The following is a 23,262-nucleotide window of genomic DNA, read 5'->3' as shown; positions in this document are numbered from 1 at the left end:
TAGCTAGTTATAGTCCTACATTACTAATCAACTCATTGCTACTGCCTTCTACCGGTGGAATTTATAATTATTTGCAGTACAACCAATCAGGAGAAAGAAGGCGGAGCTTGTAAGTGTGCTTGGTTCCGTTTGCACTGAATTGGATCCGTTACACTGATCATAATGGCATCCTCTTCAACATGTCTATCGTTCTGTGATCTCATAATTACATTTGAATGTGTTCGAGAAATAGTGTAACAATTATAAGAGAATTTTAAGAACACAGAAAGAGAATTATATGAGGAATACCAATAATTAGAATCCTCATAACTACCTGTGCTCAGAAAGTTGTTAGTGCACCTACTGACTCATTTCCAATCAATTGTTACCGCCAATAACCAAACACAAACTTCTTAAACTTGAATTTTAAAAAACTTTTGAAGTGAAAATGCACTTACTTTTGTATAGTGACGATCGTTTCGACCTGTTGTTGGTCATCATCAGACTGTCACAGTTTTTTTAAAATTCAAGTTTAATTTTAACAGTGAAAAAGTTTGGATATACAACAGAACAAACTTCTTGCTTGTGAAAGAACTCAGCTGTAAGATAAATCAGGTAACTCTATTCCATTCTATAACTCAGATAACTGATAAGATAATTCAACCATTGGTTTAATATTTAGTTGCATTGGGAATAAGAGTGAACTTGTGATCCTCAGTCATCAGATCAACCCTTCCATCTCTAAACTCTAAACGTCTCTCACATTTAATCATGAACTTCTTCAAACCATCTATTTCTTTCTCACACTCTCCTCACATGAGAGAAGCATTATCATTTACTGATAAAGCAGTTTGGTATATAGGTAGATCTTATGAGTCTTTCAAATTGAAGCTGTTATTTGGTATATAAGTTATAGCTTTTTCAATTAGTTTCTCTTCCACATAGACTGATTCATACAATTTGACTTCAACACTACTAGCATAGAATAACCAATCTAAATTGTCAAAAATATATTGATTATCCTATGTTACTAGCAATGGACTGAAACAAGCAATAGAATTTTCTACCATTTTTCATACAGTGATAATCTTGTGTAATGAGTATCTTGATGCTTTTTTACTTTCCTTGCCCTATTACCATAGGTAAGGAAAGTATTGCTTTCCAAAAAAATTAAGGTACCCTAATTCCAAGTTTTCAAGATCCCCTGAGTCCAAAAACATGATTTTTGGGTGTTGGTCTGTGTGTATGTGTGTATGTCTGTGAGCACGATAACTCCATTACTAATCAACTCATTGCTACTGCCTTCTACCGGTGGAATTTATAATTATTTGCAGTACAACCAATCAGGAGAAAGAAGGCGGAGCTTGTAAGTGTGCTTGGTTCCGTTTGCACTGAATTGGATCCGTTACACTGATCATAATGGCATCCTCTTCAACATGTCTATCGTTCTGTGATCTCATAATTACATTTGAATGTGTTCGAGAAATAGTGTAACAATTATAAGAGAATTTTAAGAACACAGAAAGAGAATTATATGAGGAATACCAATAATTAGAATCCTCATAACTACCTGTGCTCAGAAAGTTGTTAGTGCACCTACTGACTCATTTCCAATCAATTGTTACCGCCAATAACCAAACACAAACTTCTTAAACTTGAATTTTAAAAAACTTTTGAAGTGAAAATGCACTTACTTTTGTATAGTGACGATCGTTTCGACCTGTTGTTGGTCATCATCAGACTGTCACAGTTTTTTTAAAATTCAAGTTTAATTTTAACAGTGAAAAAGTTTGGATATACAACAGAACAAACTTCTTGCTTGTGAAAGAACTCAGCTGTAAGATAAATCAGGTAACTCTATTCCATTCTATAACTCAGATAACTGATAAGATAATTCAACCATTGGTTTAATATTTAGTTGCATTGGGAATAAGAGTGAACTTGTGATCCTCAGTCATCAGATCAACCCTTCCATCTCTAAACTCTAAACGTCTCTCACATTTAATCATGAACTTCTTCAAACCATCTATTTCTTTCTCACACTCTCCTCACATGAGAGAAGCATTATCATTTACTGATAAAGCAGTTTGGTATATAGGTAGATCTTATGAGTCTTTCAAATTGAAGCTGTTATTTGGTATATAAGTTATAGCTTTTTCAATTAGTTTCTCTTCCACATAGACTGATTCATACAATTTGACTTCAACACTACTAGCATAGAATAACCAATCTAAATTGTCAAAAATATATTGATTATCCTATGTTACTAGCAATGGACTGAAACAAGCAATAGAATTTTCTACCATTTTTCATACAGTGATAATCTTGTGTAATGAGTATCTTGATGCTTTTTTACTTTCCTTGCCCTATTACCATAGGTAAGGAAAGTATTGCTTTCCAAAAAAATTAAGGTACCCTAATTCCAAGTTTTCAAGATCCCCTGAGTCCAAAAACATGATTTTTGGGTGTTGGTCTGTGTGTATGTGTGTATGTCTGTGAGCACGATAACTCCATTCCTAATTAACCGATTGACTTGAAATTTTAAAGTTAAGGTCCTTATACCATGAGGATCCGACAATAAGGAATTCAATGAAATTCAATTCAAGATGGCGGAAAAAATGGCGGATAATTACTAAAAAACCATGTTTTTCACGGTTTTCTCGAAAACGGCTCTAACGATTTTCTTCAAATTAATACAATTCAAGATGGCGGATAATTACTAAAAAACCATGTTTTTCACGGTTTTCTCGAAAACGGCTCTAACGATTTTCTTCAAATTAATACCATGGATAGCTATTCATAAGCCCTATCGACTGACATGAATCTCATTTCTGGGAAAATTGCAGGAGCTCCGTAATATTCTTGAGAAAAATGGCGAATAATTACTAAAAAACAATGTTTTTCACGATTTTCTCAAAAATGACTCGACCGATTTTTTTCAAATTCATACCCAGTTTGGTTATTTATTAGCTATATTAGCAGGCACAAGTCTCCTTTATGAGAAACTAATGGGGGGTCCACCCCATCCTTGAGAAATGGACTTAGTAACCTCCTTCTCGTGCATGAGGTAGGTAGGTTGAGCAGTTCATAAAAAGAACACAGTCATAGTCGAGATATTTCATCTGTAGAAAAGCTATTTTAACGACTTTAAAAAAATGACGACAAAAACAGTCATCGAATTTCACAATTTACACAAAGGAAAAGTACTCTGAAAAGAATTATATATATACAGAAGTCTGATCGTAGTTTCAAATATGAGCAAGGAAAGTTGTGTGAATGTACCAAACCAGATTTTTATAATATCTTTCAACATCTATCATCCTATCCATTTAACTCCTTAACTATCCATCTTATCTCCTTTTTTATATATATTTCAATAATATATCCTCCTATCCATTATAGATTATATAATCCACTGTTAAGCTACAAAATATCCAACTCATTTCGAAACAGTTCACAGAGGAGGTTGCATACCCAGACCAGACGTGCCGTGACTGCATCCCGACCAGTTTCTGGAAAGCAATGACATTTTTCTGGCGAAGCAATTAGCTTTTGAAATTATGCCACTACTTGACTACTTAGCTGCACGCCACACTTGACCGGTTTTACAGCGCATGTGCGTCTGAGCGAGCTCCTCATTCAATAATTACAACCTACCTTGTTTCAAGTAATCCTTCAAAAGTGATTATTTTATCTCTCGTCTTCTTCCCTCAGCTCACAAGCAATTAGCTCTCAGTTTTCCGTGATTATTTTCTCGGGCATGGAATGCAATTAGGATTTATTTCCTCTAATTTTTATACCTACTACACGTAATGAGAGCATTGCTTAGTGAGCTATTTCCCGTCTAACGTTTATTATTGAGCTCTCAGTCGTTTCAGTGGTGTTGAAAACGTTTGTAGAGCCGACAAGCGGTAAGTAGAATGATACCTGGGATAAAGAGTAATTATTCTGATACAGTAAATCCATTAGATTTCAAGTTTTGCTCAGCAGTTAGCAGTACAGTAGTTTTGAGTGGTGGTTCAAGTTTAGAAGTTGTTTGCAATATTATAATTAAGCTATCCCTACTAGCTACCATAGAGAAAACACAAGTACTTCTTCCAATCCTCATTGCTACTACTGTATTCATTTACATTTTACAGTTTCTTCAAAGTTCAACAAATCAAGACATGAATGATGATTGGAGTAGTAATCTTTCCTAATGGACAATGTAAATAAATACAGTAGTAGCATTATATGCTACAGTAATAGCAACATAGCAAAAATTTAATGAAAAACTACTGTCAACATATTGGACAACTGAGAAACTATTCCTTTAGAGATGGATCTTAATATAAAAACTAAAATTAGCGTCACAATTTTCTAATAAATAAGGAAACTCAGCTATAAGAGATTGTATTATAGCTGGAGATTGATACTGGCGTAACAACAGAAACTCATTCCAGTTGTGCCGATTTCAAGCAGTTTAATTCAGCTTGTATTTTATCACACTCGCTATTGAACAAAAACAAATATTCTAATAATCCTCTTTTGATCTCTATGAAACGTATTTCAAATGCTTTCCTCCTTCAACAACTTTTACACTATCTAACTATAATAGACATGCCAAATTATTGTTAGTGAAATGGATAGTGTGAGATCTGGAGACAAGGAAAAGTTATATGGGAATTTTTTATGTAAATTGGAAGATCATCTGATCACCTCTGATTGATGTGGTGGATAACAAAACACCACAAATTTTTTTTAAGAAATTACTTTCCAAGAGAATTCAATCAATTACCGTACATCATCAGGAATAATGAATTTGTATATTAACAGGATCTAAGTATTTGAATTTTTCTAATCCTACTACAATCTTTAGATGCTCATTTTCAGTTTTCTTTTAGTTTGTTCATTGTGACAACCATATTTGTAAGCATCATGTCCATTTTAATTTACAGTAGAATAAGATATAATAAACACTTTAGTGAAAGGGTTTTATGCAAAATTTGGATTCAACAAATTGTTAGTTATTTCAAGCCCCAGGTGTAATTGAATTAATGCATTTCAATGCCACATAAATTTGCTTAGCATAAAAATGCTAAGCAAAGGTATTTTTCTGATAAATCAAGTTTTGAAAAACAAGTAGTGTACAACAAAATTATAACGACACTGTCACTCTATCGATAATTCACATCTAAAAACGCAATACAGAACTGGAGAATTGGATAGCTGCATCACATTCATTTTATACCACCTAATATTTTAGAAACAAATTTGTTACCGTGCACTAACAAACAAACTACGAAGAAACCCTCGATAAATTAAAAACTCCATTCCCAACAGTCAAGATAATCTCTCGGTATCGTGTGACTGTATAGCAGCTACACATTCCTACATTCTACATTCTTTCTCTTACATTTCTACTTTACTACTGCATTCGAACAGGATACTGAGAAAATAACAAGGCAGACGAGGAGGCTTTCTCTCCTGGGATATTTGAGCTCGTCTTTCCTCGTCTTCATCTCTTATCTTGACTGGCTTGTGCAGATTGAGGATAACTCGTATTTCTTATCATAGACTAGGTACACGTGGATCACTGCAGGATTTCCGGAAATAGTCGACTAATAATTGAGAGCAATCCCACATTTCTTCGGTAACTTGTTTGACTCTCATGTGAAAATTGGGTGATCCAATCGGGTTAGCTAGTTGAAAATTGGTTACTCCAATTGGGAAGTCAGTTGAAAATTTGATGCTGGAAATAGGTTATCCAATTGTATATTGGATGCTACAGTCAGGTAACCATAAGAAAATCAGATAATGAAGATTCAAGTTTTATACTGTTTTGGTAGAACTTATCTTCTCTCAATTCATCCAATGTTAATAATTATTTCTCATTGATTAAAATATAATTTGGGTTTGATTGAAAGTGGATAATCCCCTATCAATTATAATTCCAGTGTATTTTCATAAACAAAGAAGAAATTATAGATTTTATCCAAAAACTCATCTACTTTAAAATCTGAATGTTCCAATTATTGCATATTATTTCAAATAAATTGAATTTGTATCCGTATTATCCAGCAATTACATTTTTATTGCACATGAGGTTTAAAACTAGTATTCATCTAAATTTTACTGAAGTTTGTATAGAATATCTATCAATCTATGATTGTAAGGTATAACTCTCTATATCTGAATGAAACAAAATTACAGCACTAAAAATGGAATCGCACGGTGCTTAGGATTCCATTGGAATAATAATCATGCGTTTACAATTTACATTCAAAACAATTAATAATAACATCCAATATTGGTATCATAAATATTCGAAAAATCAACTTCAGATTCCAACTTTTCAATTACTAAAAGTATCATTCTGGTGAAGCATTTGATTTGGATTATAAATCAAATACTATTTTATTGGAATTCATAATTACTGGGCTGTTTATTAGAATTATGATAAGAATAATGAGCTAAACCTCATCACCTTTTCACCTGAGAGTAGTCCACTTATCTACATGATGTTCCTAATATTGCTACCAATTACATCAGTTTCCAAAAATTTAGCAGGTCATTAGCTTCTATTGGATGGTTCTCAGAACAACAACAACCACCACTAGTCGAAGAATGTGAATGACACACGTACGCACACTTGTGCGAGGGGGCCCCGTCAAGGAGAACCGGAGGCACAGGTGCCAGGGGGCGGTGGGCCCCCTTCAGGCCCCCGCCTCCACCCTACCCAGCGGGGCCAAGCCCCTCGACTGACTGGTAAGACAGAGGCGGTGCGCTGATATGACCCATCCATAATAATAGCTGGCGAATATTTCTCTGGCCCCTTCACTACATACGCCCATTTCCGTTGGTATGTCGGAAATATGTTAACTATTTCCACAGAAGGAATTTGTTGTTGGGCGATTGGTTTGCCCTATTAACTATTTTGTCAAGCATGCCAATAAACCAACCATTTCAATAAACCCCTTCACTACTCGGTTACAAATGTTTGCTGTAGCTTGTGATAAAATAAAGGCCGATGGAAAAACTATTGATTTTATCCTATTTAAATTAATTTGCGTTTTTTACAATGAAAATAATTTATTATTAGATGAAAAAAGTCTTATTTTGTCTGATAGTGCATAGTGATATCAATGTGGTTTTGATACTTTTCAAGTACGTAACACGACATTTAAGAATGTAAATTTGTGACCTGCAAGTGATAAGAAATGATAAGAGACAGTTATATCTGACTGCATTAGTCGTAGTCATAGTTACATCTTTTATCAACTGTCAATTTGAGTCATCATTAATCCTAGATAGTTTTCAAGCTCCAATAGTCTCCCAAATTTTAAATACTGTAGATACAACTTAATAATACTGATCTTATTATTAGAACTATATTCTTTCCATAGAGAATTTTTGGTGTTATACAAGAAGTATAATACTTTCTCAATAGGCTACTTGAAGTTTGATTACAGATGGTTCGTGAGCTCTACAATTGTGGTATTTTGTAAACAGATACAACTCCCAAATAATAGAACTGAGTTTATTATTGGTATTTTATATAAATTTTGATAGAGAAGTTCAAGAGTTTTTCAAGAAGTATCACATTTTTTAATCTTTCTACAGTTCCAGTTTCACATTAAGCTTTCTGCATAATCCAACTCTGCATAGTTCCGGTGAACTCAATTTAACCCGATAATAATTGGGAACCAGTCTAAGTACAGGTCTGATGATCCCCGAAGAGTCACACACTAAAATGATTGAATTATAGTGCATCGCATGTTTACAGGCACCTGGCTTTCAAAAAAAGCAGCTCACTCTCATGACGCAGACACCGGCGATTAGATGGAAACAAGTCACTTTTCAGGACAGAAGAGAGAGAGAGAGAGAGAGAGAGGAGAGAGAGAGAGAGAGAGAGAGAGAGGAACAGAGACTCTGAAGGAGAGTAGTGACAGAAGGGTAGGAGAGAGAAAGACAGTATGAGTGGAAGTATCAGTAGGAGAATGTGTGTGAGAGAATAAGAATGATATTGAGAGAGACAAAGATAAAGAGAAACTGGTGAATGAGTGAGAGAGAGAAATTTCCCCCTTCACCAACTACCGCAAATGGATAGTCTCCGGTTGAGAGTTGAGACATCGTCACCGCTTTCAGATCAGTAGTTCGTCGGTCGCGTTTACGAGAGGTTGTGTTTCAAGTGTCAAGTTTGTTTCTTTTCGGTCACGTACTGATTGTGTTGCGGTCGAATTGAAGTCGCGTGTAGTAGGAATAAATATGTTCCATAGTAGGCACATGATGGACAATGTATTATAGGACTGGATCTACGGTGAGTAAGGTTTATTGTAGTTTGAAATAATTATAAATTCTAGGATTGCAAAAATCACAGTAACAGGAAGATTGAGTGGATTAGAGAATTATTTCATTATTCTTTCACTATTGTTTATACTTATAATCCATTATTAAGATTAACAAATGTTTAGAAGCACAGTATTTTCGAATGCTGATCCATTTGCATGTTAAACCGTGAGAAAAGAGATATCATGAAGCCAAGATAGGATGAAGATAAGGATAAGGAAAATCTTCAATAAAATGACAAGTTTTGAAAACTGAGCAAGCAGTCAGCTTTTACCTGATCATAGACTGATTAAAAGTTTTATATCCTGCTCGAATGAATCAACTTATTCCTGGATAATGATAAATCAGGATGGATTTTCAAAGCTATAATTCTAGATAATGGTTTTGTTATAAGATTGAGTAATAAAAATGTACAGTTGATACGCTAGTGAGGAAGTAAACCGAGTGATTTATTGAAAAATGTTGAAAAGTATTGAATTCATGAATTAAACTTCTTATGAAACTTCTTAATGGTGTGTGATATTAATGAATAAATATTATCGTTAATTAGATAAATGAAATGATTATTCGTTTTAGGAACAAAGTTTTTACACGAAATGACATCAGTCAATGTTTACACTTTTGTACCCTACAAGATGTGAATCATTACTGGGAATCATTTCGATTTGTGGAAGGTACATGACGAACAGTTATCAAGAAGAATATAATAGAAAGCAAATTTATTTGGACTCATCGAAATTTGGTTGTCATATCGAAAATATTGAGTTTTAATGGACGTTCGAGATTTTGGATGTGAATGACAAAATTTATTATAGAACAAATAATGTATTCTTCATTATATTTTATATAATCGATTTTTTATTTTCTTAATATAGAAGATTTTCAACCTATCACTACCAGAAGAGAATGATGATGAAACAAGTCACAAAAATTATCATTAACGTCATAATTAGTAATAATTCATGATTTTATCTCTCAACAAAATATGATTTAGTTTTCATTTTTTGAAAATACAGTTTCTCAATATTATTTCATCTCTCCTTCTTGAAACCTGGAAAAATGGTCCTTGGAAGAATAAGAAAATATGCCCGATATTTCTCGTGATGGAGTAGTTGAAGTAATTATTCTTCAGGAATTAAAATTAATTAATTCTCGAACTAGGGTTCCTTGACCAAAAGTTGAGCCGAGGGGCAATGACTCCTGAGAACGATGACCTCTCCAGCCATCAAAATAATGAAGTCTAATAAAAAATAATAATAATAATACTTATTCCCATCTAGAATTAGACTCTATAGTCTAGAAATTTGTGGCTGTCTGTCTGTCTGCTGGTCAAATTGGCGTGAACAACATGCGAAATCAGTCATAATAAAATGCACACATGCAGTCTTAATTGAAAGCAATGGTCATAATATTGAATTAATTAATTCATAGACCAGGTAATTGGTCTGCGTGAGATTTTCGTGTTCAATTAAGTGCTGTGAAACCAATGCACAACGTTCACCCAATGTCTATAATGTGGCTTTTTTATAGTCATGATGGCCTGACTTATCAGATGCACAGGCTTCTGACTATGATTCATAACAGGGATAATAACGATGGAATCGGGACATCTTGATAAGAAGAATGAGTATCATAGAATGATGAGAGAAGAGATATAATAGAACTATCAATTATTCATATAAATTAGAACATTCAACCCCGTATTATGATGGATGATTAATTTCTTCAACTTCAACCATATCATTGACATCATTCATAAAATTTTTCTCAGAAAAAGTGAGAAAAGATCCTCACTAGATGATGAAAATGTTTTCTCTTGAGGTTTCTTACTCGTTAAAACAAATTAAATAGAACAATCTTTTGAACCTGTTCAATGTCTATGATTGCAGTTATCATAGAGATCCTAATAAATCTGCTTCAATAAAATTGTGGATGTCATATCCCAAGTTATTTGACAATACCGCAGAATATAATGGAATTTATATTATTCATCTATCCCTATAACATTTGAGATGCTTAACACGAGGAAATTTTTGGAAAGTATGAGACCTGGTGAATATCAGATCGTGTGCTTAATACACAAAAATGTCGGAATATGTTACCAGAGAAAGATTTTACCAATGTGGAAGAACTAGTCTCGTGATGACACATTGGAAAACTTCGAATGAATGAGCTGACTCGAACATTTCAACTCATTGTGAAATAATTCAAGTTCACAAACGATAATAATTTTTAACGATCAACTATTGTTAAAAAATTGAATTCCTCTATGATCAGCAAGAATTGCAAGTAGCAGAATGAAATATTGAACTGTCATTCCACATCAGTAGAAGCTTGAGAGCTGACTTGACAATGACAAAAAGATCAAATCATATTTTTCTTTCATAATCGAGAAATTGAGTGTAATTGAAATTAGCAGCAGTTTTATAGCATGAGTTGATGGTGTGTTGATTTACTTCCGTTACTGGGTTATCACAGTCATAGTTGGAGTTGAAGTGACTAGTTCAAGATAAAGTGCTGTTATTGAATTTGTTATCGTTTGTTAATAAAGCACTGGCTGCATGAACACTACTATGAAATGTATTACTGTTCTATAGATAAGCTAATAGATTTTAACATACTTATTGAACGAGTTACTGTATTTATTAGGAAATCATTTGAATAGATAATTATGTAACTGTACAATTGTGTAGAGTGGAATAGAAATGAGAGCTCGAATCGTTAGTAGTGTTGATAACTACTGTGAAAATTGAATGTTATTTCCGTATAACTGGGAATTAATTCAAATTTATAACAAAAACTAGATTTTGATAATCGATGGATCAAATATGGAACATCATAGAAGACAAAGATCATCACATCTATAATTCTTGAACTGTCCATACTCGGATTGTCTGATAGCACGTGTTTAAAGAAATAATTAATTGATTTCAATAGCAAAAAATTTTGAAAAATTTGAATGAATTAATTATAGATGGAAATTCAATCCCGTATTTGAACATTGAACCCGGCTGAAGACACCTCTTCTCAGATACTAGATCACACGACATCCTTTCGTTACGTCACCACGAGATGGTGTGTTGTTGCTAAAAAATTGAGCTCGGTGAAATTCTATACAGTGAGATTCACTTCAAACTGTCAGCATGCCTCATGAATAGCATCAATGCTTATCATTCAAACAATTCTGACAGATTGAAGTGAATCTGATTCAAGTGTCGACTGGTTGGTGAAGGCCGAACGGCGCAAGGATCAAATAAAAGATGAATGGAGGCCGTCGGCTTTGAAACGTCGGACCTTGAACGGTGGCTACACGTGCCCCTTCAGAAGCACGCAAAAAAAATGTACCGTTCCAATTATTTTTCGTTTCATTATTTTCAATATACAATTTACAATCATACTCTCGCACCGTTCATTGAATTATTTGTTATTCTCAATTTTGTTAATCGTAATTTGTTCCTCCTCAAATAAGAATCAACAGTTTAGTTTGGAGAAAGCAGCGACCACATTCACATTGTATACTGTTTTTAATATGATATGACCACATACTTTGTATTATGTAGTCGCTGGAAGAAAGGTTCCAGAGCTCATTTTAGAATTGTTACAATTCATGAAGAATGTAGACTTTCTGCTATGCTAGAATCAACACTGAGGATTTTAGCGTGATTATCTAATCTACCACGATGAATGCGATAAAAGGTCATTTACTTGTCTCAACTTCTCATTTGTCATAATAGAACCAGATGCAGTAATCACTCATATAATCTCCACACTGGTTATAGATTCAAGATCAGTTCATTCTATAGTGAGGTCCACGTTATAATGACAGTATTTGATCAACTTTGGTTTTGCTATCCTTGTCTATCATTCGACAAAGCCGGTGGTATTATCCTTTTGTAGGTCCAAAACGATGTCAATTATGTTTTTGACAGTGTAGAAATATAATTAATTAATGCAGAGAATCGGCATCGTTATTCTCCTATCTTTATCCACTGCCATTATAACGTGGACCTCACTATAGTACAAAGGAACTTTGAAAACCGCATTATAAAATTTAGCAGGAATAGATCTGCCCACATTATTAAAATACTAATCCGCTGGGCAACCTGAAGACAAGATTAAGATAATGATTTGAGTATTTTATTGTATTTGGTCGAAATCAAGCACTTTGGGAGGATTATACCAGCAGGATAATTCAACTGACAGATCCTTATGTAACGAATTAAGCATCCCTTTATCTCCCAATGTAAACAAATGAGTTCCATCTGAGTAATTGGGTTTGGTTAGTTACTACGAGTTAGTGCGAGTTATGAGTAGTTTATTATTTTAAGGGATGATTTGGGTATCATTGAATCAATAAATGAATTATGAATTATATTACGAGAAGAGCCCTAGGTGCCATTTAAAACCATTGTTAAAAACGAAAACCAGATATCTTATCCTATAGTGAACTCCAAAAAGAAACCTAGAATTAAATCCATTTGATATATGGATCCACTATAATGCTTTCATGATTAGCAAATTCTACATACAAATTCTCTCAATCTTCGATATCGTATTCAACATATCATGGTACAATTGTTTCATGTGCAGGATTCCATGTAGAACATCATGTTTGAAGCTTTAGTCAGGGAAAATACAGATTTATAAAGATACTTTTAAAGATTGTTTCATTCCATGATCTAGTGCAAAGTTTGAAAACTAAAAAATATTATCAAACCAAAATATCACTAATGCAATAAAATATATTCTGAAAACTCTATTAGCAGAATTGATAAAGAGTATATGAATAATCAATGAACATTGCATCTCAAAAAATTGATTGCAGTATTGATGCTCTTCATATTCCAATGACTACACCGATTACATCAGTTTTCGTTGGAAGTTCCACTACAATGAGTTTACTACAGCCTACTTCTGAGTCTAGTACACACACGTTACAACTAAACAAGGGGATCAGAAATGCCATTGACAAAATTTGTGAATGGAAGAGACTTGGCTTTATTTGGAGTGATCGGTGTCTGCCCACACCCCACAGACGCCCTAATGTGATAACGCCCGTACACGCGCCTCAAATCTGTGACGAAAGCGTTGCAAGAGAGAGAGAGAGATGAAGATAAATAGAATGAGAGAAAGAATGAGGAAAGTGGTTGGGATTGGCAATGATGGGCTGTTGAGTGTGTAGCAAGTAGGCGGAAATACCTTGGCCACTGGCTGAGTGAGAAAAGGAGGAACACAATAAGAATACTTGGACGAGTCATCGATACTATTTGAAACTTGAAAGGAAGGAAGACGAGAAGAGAGGAATGAAGGATGGAAAGAGTGGATTAAGAAGAAAGATGAAGGAGATTAAGGAAGAAAGTACGTGTGAAAGAAATTAATATGGAGTAGAGGATGAGTGATGATGAGGGAGGAAGGAAAGAGGAGAATGGAGGAGAGAATTTGTGAATGCAGAAGAAAGGCCAAAGGAGGTGATATAATAAAAAAAGAAGGGAATGTGTAGAATAAAGGAGACAGACTGGATGAAAGAAGAAGAAGAGAGGAATTGAGAATCATGAAATTGAAGAGTGTATAAAGAATAATTCAGGAAGAAGAAGAATAATAAAGATTAAAGGAAGGAGAAAGAATGGAATATTAAAGAGAGGATGAAGTAGAGAATAGCGGAGTGGAGAATCGATTAAGAAAGTGGAAGAAAAATAGTAAATTTGAGGGTGAGCAGGAGGAAGTGAAATGAAGGAAGATTTGAAGATGGAGAAGGTGCAAAAGAAGTGTGAATTCAGGAAGAGGGAGAGAGAAAAGACAATAATGAGGGGCAGAGAGTGTGGAGGAGGAATAAAAGTGATGAGATAAGAAGCGGGTAGAGTGAATGAAGGAGAAAGTATAAAGATAGCAGGAAAGAGAGAGAGTGACTGATGAAAGTATATTGGATAGAGAATGTGATTTGAAGAAAATTAATATTTGTCTCAATAAACGTTGGAAGAGTATAGTAGGACCAATGTTTATGATGTAAATTTACAAGAAAGAATCTACCTGAACCACTTAAAAACAGGATTAATGAAGCAATGACAACCATAACCAATGAAATGTTAGCGAATGTTTGGAGAGAAATTGATTATCGTTTGGATATTTTGTCGAACGACTGACTAAAGACGCATATATTTAAATTTATCAATTATGTAAAAAACTGCCTGAGACGACAAATTAGATGAATAAACAACATCAACTGTAAGTAATTTGGTTTTTCTTTAAACCATGTTCGAAACCGCACCATTCTTTTATGATAACTCTGTATTTAATTCATTATTAATTAACAATGCAAGTATCCCTACTGAAGTACTTTATTATCTGTTTAAGTTTGAATGTAAGGTTGCATACGTATTCGAAGAATAAAGAAGGAAAAATAAATTTGGAAAATGTGAGGAAGAAATAATAATAAAATTATTATAATTATTAATGAAGAATGAAGAGGAAGACGGGAGGAGAATGAAGAGAATAAAGAGTAAATGAAGGAGAAAGGGGAGAGAAGGATAAAGAAAACAACAAAATGTATAAAACAATTAATGAATGAGGAAGAAGTAGAAAAAGAGTAGTAAGCAAAGAATGAGTGAGAAATGAAGAGAAGGAAGAGTGAATCAAGAAGGAGGAGGTGAAGGAGGGTATGAGGAGGAAAGAGAAGAGAGTGTGGGTGATAGCGATAATGCGTGGGAACAACGGTGACACACCTCGAGATGCCCACTGCTAAAAATAGTTCTCACTGTGTCTGTGGGATGAGTTCACACCACTGGAGTTGCCAGAGCTTATGCCAGCCAGGTTGCCAAAGTGAGTCATTGCAAAAGAGAGAGAAAGTGTGTGGGAGGAGGAGGAGGAAAGATGCTGATAGGGAATAGCAAAAAGAAACAGTGATAATGGATGTGAGGGAGGAGTGAGTAGGGGTCTGAGGGGTTATTACGTGATGAACAAGATATTATGTTTAATTTAAAGTGTTATTAAAGTAATAACAAGTGTTATTGCTTGTATACAGACATTTAAAGTGTTATTAAAATAATAATAATAATAATAAGTGTAAAGGTGCGTACAGATATACGCGCCGCGAACATGAGCAATTCACTTTTAATCAGCTGATGCCAAGCTTTTTATATCTGTATCTTACCGTTTCTGTAAAAATACAGATATAGTCAGCTGATTAAAAGTGAATTGCTCATTTTCGCGGCGCGTATATCTGTACGCACCTTTAAACAGACATTTTCTGCATACAATTCTATATTATTAGGCTATCAAGTGGAATTGATGTGAATACGTAAATTGTAACAATAATGTATTACTATTTTAATTATTGCTCATTAATATTTGATTTGGTTTGTGTATGTGGTATGTTTGATAATATGATTGATAATGAAGGGCAGGTGAGTAAGGAAATGTGCGAAATGTGAAGGAGAAATGTAGGCTACAAATTTAATATTGTATTATTTAGGAAAGGGATCGCTTATACTGGAGAAGAATGAAGATTAGAGGATGAAAATAGATTGATAGAGATTGTAAGTATTTGTTTGTAAGTATGCAAATGAGTTACATAACCCGCAGTGGTTAAATATGATGGGTAGAGAAGGAAAGGGATAAGAATGTGAAAAATATACGGATCAAAGATTAGATGATGTTATAAGATGTTTTACGTAGAAAGTAGAGAATAGAAAAATAATGAGCCTATTAAGATATGAACAGCATTGTTTGAAAGAGAAGCATTGATGCTATTCATAAGGAATGCTGATAGTATAAAGTGAATTTCACTATGGAATATATAGATGCCTATTTCAATTCTCAACTAGTCTACTTGAAACGTTTCGAAAATTTATGATTGAGAAACGGGCAACGAAGTGAGTTTTCATGGGGAAATAAGATACTGGAAGGTAGGTGTGCAAGATCGAAAAAGTAGAGTGTAGTAACATATCATTGCAAATATATGTAATTATATTATTCCATATATAGCTTTCAATTCTGATAATTTCTAGGATGGCATTCATTCAAAACATAATAATTATTGTAGATTGGAGATTTCTGAAAGACAATGCACAGTTATCGCAAAATTCACAATACAACAAAGATCACTTGAGAGGTAGATGGGAGCTTCAACCCTGGCTCTAACCAACGAAATATTTGTCTGCTTAGTAGCTTCACCAACGTATATTATCAAATATCATAAAGGAAGGAAGTGGTGACGTAGCGGTTTGAATGACGTAGCCTACCAGGAATGTGACCGAGTTCGCAGACTGCACGATGTCAAGTGGCGAACGGAAGCAAGAAGAAAAAAAAGGAGAAGGAGAACAAGAAGAAGAAGAAGAAGAAGAAGAAGAAGAGAGAGGAGAATATAAACGGTACAAGGTAATCGTAAGTGCTGTAACTTCTTCACTGCGCTGCAGCAGCAAGGAAGAGGCAGAAGAAGGAGAAGGAGAAGAATGATGACAATGAGATGAGGTAAGGTAGGAAAGACTGATAAAAAATAAAAAAATGAGTAAAAGGAGAAAAATAAAAGATGCAAGAGAAAAGGAGAGACAAGAAAATGAGGGAATAACAAGGAGAAGAAGCAGACAGTTGGGAAGAGAATGAATAACATTCAATTAAAAAAAGTGAAATGTGACGGAATGTAATGGGAGGAAAGAGAGAAAAGATATGAAACAATAGGACAGAAAAGCGAAGTAAAATGATAAAATGCAAATTTAAGGGTAAAGAGTAAGGGACCGAGATACAATAATTGAGAAGGAAAATAATTAGAAAGGAAGAGGATCAATATCTATTGCAAGAAGTGTTTCAATGCCCTAAGAGAATGGTAAAAACTGTAAATTCAGAATGTTATGTTTATGTTTACATCGAAAATTGGACAAGTGAAGGAAGCCTAACCTAAACTGTGGCATCACCTCAATTTGAAGGGAAAAATAACACAAGCCTTAGTACTTTATCTACCAATGTTTTCATATCAGTGTTGTTTGTTACATAAATAAATGAATAAATATCAGAAAAATAAATCCATTAATGTAGAATATGCAATGAGTATCATTTAGTAATGAAGGAGATGAGCCAAATTGTAATATTTGGACATGAGGTCCCAGAGAAAGCCAGAAAAGAAGAAGGTGGTTGGCTCTCGAAAAGTGAACAGCCGCTTTATTATAGAGAGTGGCTGCCGGATTCTGGCTGCCTCTGCAACCAGTCATCAGCTGTCACACTCACGCATCCTTGCCGTGCCATGCAATGCAATACACATGCTACTCGTCACGCAACCACACCTGGCCTAACATAATGCAACTCCACATAATGAACACACCTAAGTAATATAAAAAAACCATATTGTATTGATATTCGATTATAGGCTACTGAATTGAATTTTGAATTGGGAATTGAAAGATAAGGTTACATTATATGCGACTCCACATGAATTCTACATCAATTATGAAGAGAAACTAGAATGAAACACTAGAATGTTGTCTAAAAATATCACGAATATATGGTTAAATTACATACATGTTTCAAGCACCTATGGTGTGATCTTCAGTGTGGAAATTCAAAAATTATGTAACCCATTCTAAGGTCTATTATAAATTGTATGAGATGGTTTTTAATGAAATAAACAATAAGGCAACACCATTTGTTGGTGTGAATTGGAGTTGTTGGTCACGTGGTGGTAGTACTACATTCAAATAAAAAGTGATTGTTCATTAGTTAAACAGGACGACTATACATGGATAAGATAATTATTTATGAGATATAGGTGAAGAAAGGACCTGTTAAAGAGCTAGATCATCATCAATCGGTTTATGTTGCTGAGAAGAAACTGATATCATTTCTCAAAGAACAAATGACTACTATATTTGATACGCGATCTCATATTCAGTAAATAAAACAATTTTGAAAGCAGTGTAAACGAAAACTCATCATGAACTACATGATTAATTTATTCATTTTCCTTGTTGAAAATGTAGGCTTTATAGTGATTATCATTTTTCAAGCGCACAAGTGACCTTATTTATTCACAGAATCAATCACAACTCAAACTAATCCATGTAGTATCAATAATTGATTATTTTTTATCCAATGTACTATACACACGATAATCCAAAAAAATTGGATATTTTACAATTAAATAAATAGGATAAAATCACATATAAATATAAAGAAAATAAAAATCTCAGTACCCTTTTTTTAAAATATTAACTTTAACTATATTAACTTTATTTTCTTTATATTTATATTACAAGTAGCCCTATACAGGAAGAGATAAAATCACATAACTTGTAAGAAGTTGGAACAATTTTTTTCTCTCATTCTATTTTTCCTAAAATAATTAATACTTCATTTCTTTATTTATTGTACTCTTTAAACTCTACTTTCTCATGTGTGGTTGATCCATTTATTTTTCCTACTGCAGATTAAGTAGGAAAACTTTGAAGTGGAAAAATTTTACTCTCTGTTCACTAGGCTTCAGTGGCGGATCTACGGGGGGGGCTTTCGGGCTCAAGCCCCCCCCAAAACGCCAAAATTTTTTTATTGTAAGAATGTAAATTTTATACAAATATAATTAGTTTGAAGCTGGTAAAGTATATTCATTGGCAAGAATGACCTAATTCCACTACTACGTCTTCAATTGTATGATATCCGTTAACGTTTTAATACTTTGTATAATATCTTAGTTACATTTACATTGCCTGCCCGCTCCGTTTATCTGGTTTCATTGAAACAAACGCGCACTATAGAGGACGCACATACAGTGACTTAGCGGTTTCCCCTAGAGGCGTCGGCGCTGGTTCCCCCCCCCCTCCTTGGCCACCCCCAAAATAAAATTCTAGATCCGCCACTGCTAGGCTTCATCATGTTTTATACATCATCGCTCATATTAAACCGTGAGCAGAAATGTTCCACCAAAATGTTTCCAAAATAGTGTTTGGTTAACTTACATAAAATTGTACAGAAGGAGGTTGCACCAAACCTGATGAAAAGTGAACAAAATCTTATCAAATTTGTTGGTTTCTGTTTCAGATGCATGATGGAGTGGATAACAGAAGGAGGGAGGAGAGGAGGAGTAATTTGAAAGGGGGCTGGCTACGCACGGACAAAGGCTCCACATGGCCGTCACTTGAACGGGTCGGTGGGACTTTCGTCCGTCTGTATCGGCCTCACTACCACGAGCTCAAAACCCCCCAAACGCTCAACCAACCAACCTCAACCATCACAACAGCATTCATCTAGTTATAAAATCTAGGTTTATCAACTCATAGAAAGATTTGAAACATAAAACACTATAGTGAGATTGACGTTATTAAGTCGATGGAAATAATAAGGAAGATATTCATCCAAGAAATAACATGTTTTTATGATGTAATAATAAATTCTCATAATTGAGGTTTAATATTGTGGTAATGAATCACATTTCATTATAGCCTATGAACGATAGAACGATTTGGCAACGGTGCAAAGGTAGGACAGTTATAAGCTAGTTGCTTGTCTAATGGTCTATGTGTATAACCTATTTGGGAGAGGAATAGCACAAGGTTACCTTATTTTTCCTCTCCCTATCATTTCGATGATGTACTTATTGTATGAATAAAGGATTTATTTAAAGGATTTGATGACAGACAAGGATAGCAAACCAATCAGATGCTGGCTTCATAACGTGAATCTCACTATATAGAATACTGTCATCTCTCTTCAATCAAATATTGTGAAATTCTAATGAAGTATTTTGATATGGCTACTTGAATGTTTAATTATAGAAAATAAATAGTGCCCTCCTTGTTATATTTTAAAATTGAAAACTACTAGTTTTGACGTTAATGTCATTGTCAAGTTTCAAAATCTGGTGTGGTACACTCACACAACTTTCCTTGCTCATATTCGAAACTACGATCAGACTTTTGTATATGTGTATATATAATTGTTTTCAGAGTACTTTTTCCTTTGTGTAAATTGTGAAATTCAATGATTTTTTTAGTCGTCATTTTTTTAAAGTCGTCAAAACAGCTGTTCTACAGATGAAATATCTCGACTATGTATTCTTTTTATGAACTGCTCTACCTACCTACCTCATGCACGAGAAGGAGGTTACAAAGTCCATTTCTCAAGGATGGGGTGGACCCCCCATTAGTTTCCCAGAAAGGAGACTCATGCCAGTTAATAGAGCTGATAAATAACTATACAGAGTATGAATTTGAAAAAAATCGGTCAAGTTATTTTGAAAAAATCGTGAAAAACATGGTTTTTTAGTAATTATCCGCCATTTTTCTCAAGAATATTACGGAGCTCCTGCAATTTTCCAAGGAAAAAACTCATGTCATTTGATAGGACTTATGAATAGCTACCCATGGCTTGAATTTGAAGAAAATCGTTAGAGCCGTTTTCGAGAAAACCGTGAAAAACCTGGTTTTTGGTCATTATCCGCCATTTTTCTCAAGAATATTACGGAGCTCATGGAATTTTCCCAGAAATGAGACTCATGCCAGTTGATAGTGCTTATGAATATCTATCCATGGTATGAATTTGAAGTAAATCGTTAGAGCAGTTTTCGAGAAAACGGTGAAAAACATGGATTTTTAGTCATTATCCGCCATTTTTCTCAAGAATATTACGGAGCTCCTGAAATTTTCCCAGAAATGAAACTTTTGCCAGTTGATAGGGCTTAAAAATAGCTATCCATGGTATAAATTTGAAGAAAATCGTTGGAGCCGTTTTCGAGAAAACCGTGAAAAACATGGTTTTTCAGTCATTTTCCGCCATTTTTCTCAAGAATATTACGGAGCTCCTGAAATTTTCCCAGAAATGAGACTTATGCTAGTTGATAGGGCTTATAAATAGCTATCCATGATATAAATTTGAAGAAAATCGTTAGAGCCATTTTCGAGAAAAACGTGAAAAACATGGTTTTTTAGTAATTATCCGCCATTTTTTCCGCCATCTTGAATTGAATTTTATTGAATTTCTTATTGTCGGGTCCTCATGGTATAGGGACCTTAAGTTTAAAATTTCAAGTCGATCGGTTAATTAGGAATGGAGTTATCGTGTTCACAGACATACACACACACACACATACACACACACATACACACACACACACATACACACACACAGACCAATACCCAAAAATCATGTTTTTGGACTCAGGGGACCTTGAAACGTATAGAAAACTTGAAATTGGGGTACCTTAATTTTTTTTGGAAAGCAATACTTTCCTTACCTATGGTAGTAGGGCAAGGAAAGTAAAAAGACTAAGTTGATTTAAAAAAGTACACTACTTGAGAATGACATAAAATGAAGGAACTACTCGTGTTTAATTTCAAAATATTACAAGGATAATAGCATTGAATAAAACAATCTTAGAAACAATGTATAAGTTTTCTCTGTTAATGCTTATTTTCTATAATTATTGAAAACTTATTCACATAGGAATACAAACATGTTCTTGTACTTCACAGTACATCTTGTGAATAAATAGGGACTAAGGTGATCTCCGGTTCCTTTTAATACAATTCTAGATTCGCCACTGGTCATTCGTTAATGAGCACAATTTGTACAAGCTTCGTCTATCTAATCACATTCTTATTATTTTTCTTATCATAACTGTTGAGAAAATATCATCACAACAATCATTGTTACATCACTGATGTCATTATAGCTTGACCATTCATACAGCCACAATCAAGAGCATGGTAACACAAGGTTATCTACTACCAGTGAAGAAATCATGATTTTTCTAGATAATAATTGTTCAGACAGGAATTCAACCAAATAGTTTTATAGGAATAAATGAGTATGCCTATGTTGTAGACTGCTTCTTGACACTACAGCTGTGCGCACAAATAGTAATTGTTTCTGCAAAAAATAGTAATTTGTAAATATACGGTTTAAACTTATTCTGTATTCAGAATAGAATTTGTAAGAAATGTTCACTCACCGATTATTGAAGATTCAGATTGTTGACTGTCAGGTATGCTAAGCATCTTTCTGTGAAGTATGTTACTTTAATTCAGCAAACATTTCATGCAAGAAAAATCTTCAAATTTTGATGCAAATATTCACTCTTTAATATTTCTCGAAGCACCTAATTTTGGACAGGAACAAATAATATGTTTCATTAGTTGACATATTATCTTCTATTTTATCAGGGTTATGAGATGAATTTATCTAATAAGTACAGATCAATTAGAACATGGAACGATGCATTAGCGTTATTTAGGAAATGTAGGCCTATACTATATATGTGATGGAATTGTGTATTATATTCAATATGTATTTATACATCTTGTAAATATATTATATGAAACATAGAGTGACTGTGAATTTATAAGGATTTAACATCAATGTAGCCTACCCTTTTAACATTTTTTTTATTTCACACAACATGTTTCAAACTTTCAAGTCATTTTCAAGTGTGAATGAACAAAACAATAATGTTACATTTGAATCCTCATAAGTCAATCAATTTGTAGTATCCTTCTTGATGCATGCATTATTGTACTTGATTAATTTATAACTAAGGAAGGAATTGATAATGAAAACGAGGGAATTAGATGTGATTTATTAAACTTCACACATGAAAATTACTTGAAAGTTCGAAACATGTTGTGTGAAAACTGATTTTAAAAGGGTCAGTACTTTGATTTTTGGTTACATTTTAGTACAACATACAAGGAAGTGAAAAATTAATTGTTAATTATGAAAAGATAACTGATATATTTCTATATTGTTGAATGCTGTTATAATGAATGAATTGAAAATATATAGGATTTAATTACAGTAAGCAGTAATAATAAGATAAAGTAAGATCAAGCGTACGATAACTCTAATAAACGAACAAAGGCGTCGAAACATCTTTCTAAAAAGTAGAAATGAATGAAAGCAAAGATGAATGAATCTGTGGACTGAAGCTAGATTGAAAACAAAATTGTATTATTTTGTTTTCTATTTTTGCGTAATGTTTTG

This window comes from Nilaparvata lugens, chromosome 10 (genome assembly GCF_014356525.2).
Source record: "Nilaparvata lugens isolate BPH chromosome 10, ASM1435652v1, whole genome shotgun sequence".
Taxonomy (NCBI): domain Eukaryota; kingdom Metazoa; phylum Arthropoda; class Insecta; order Hemiptera; family Delphacidae; genus Nilaparvata; species Nilaparvata lugens.
Note: the sequence above shows the minus strand (reverse complement) of the source record.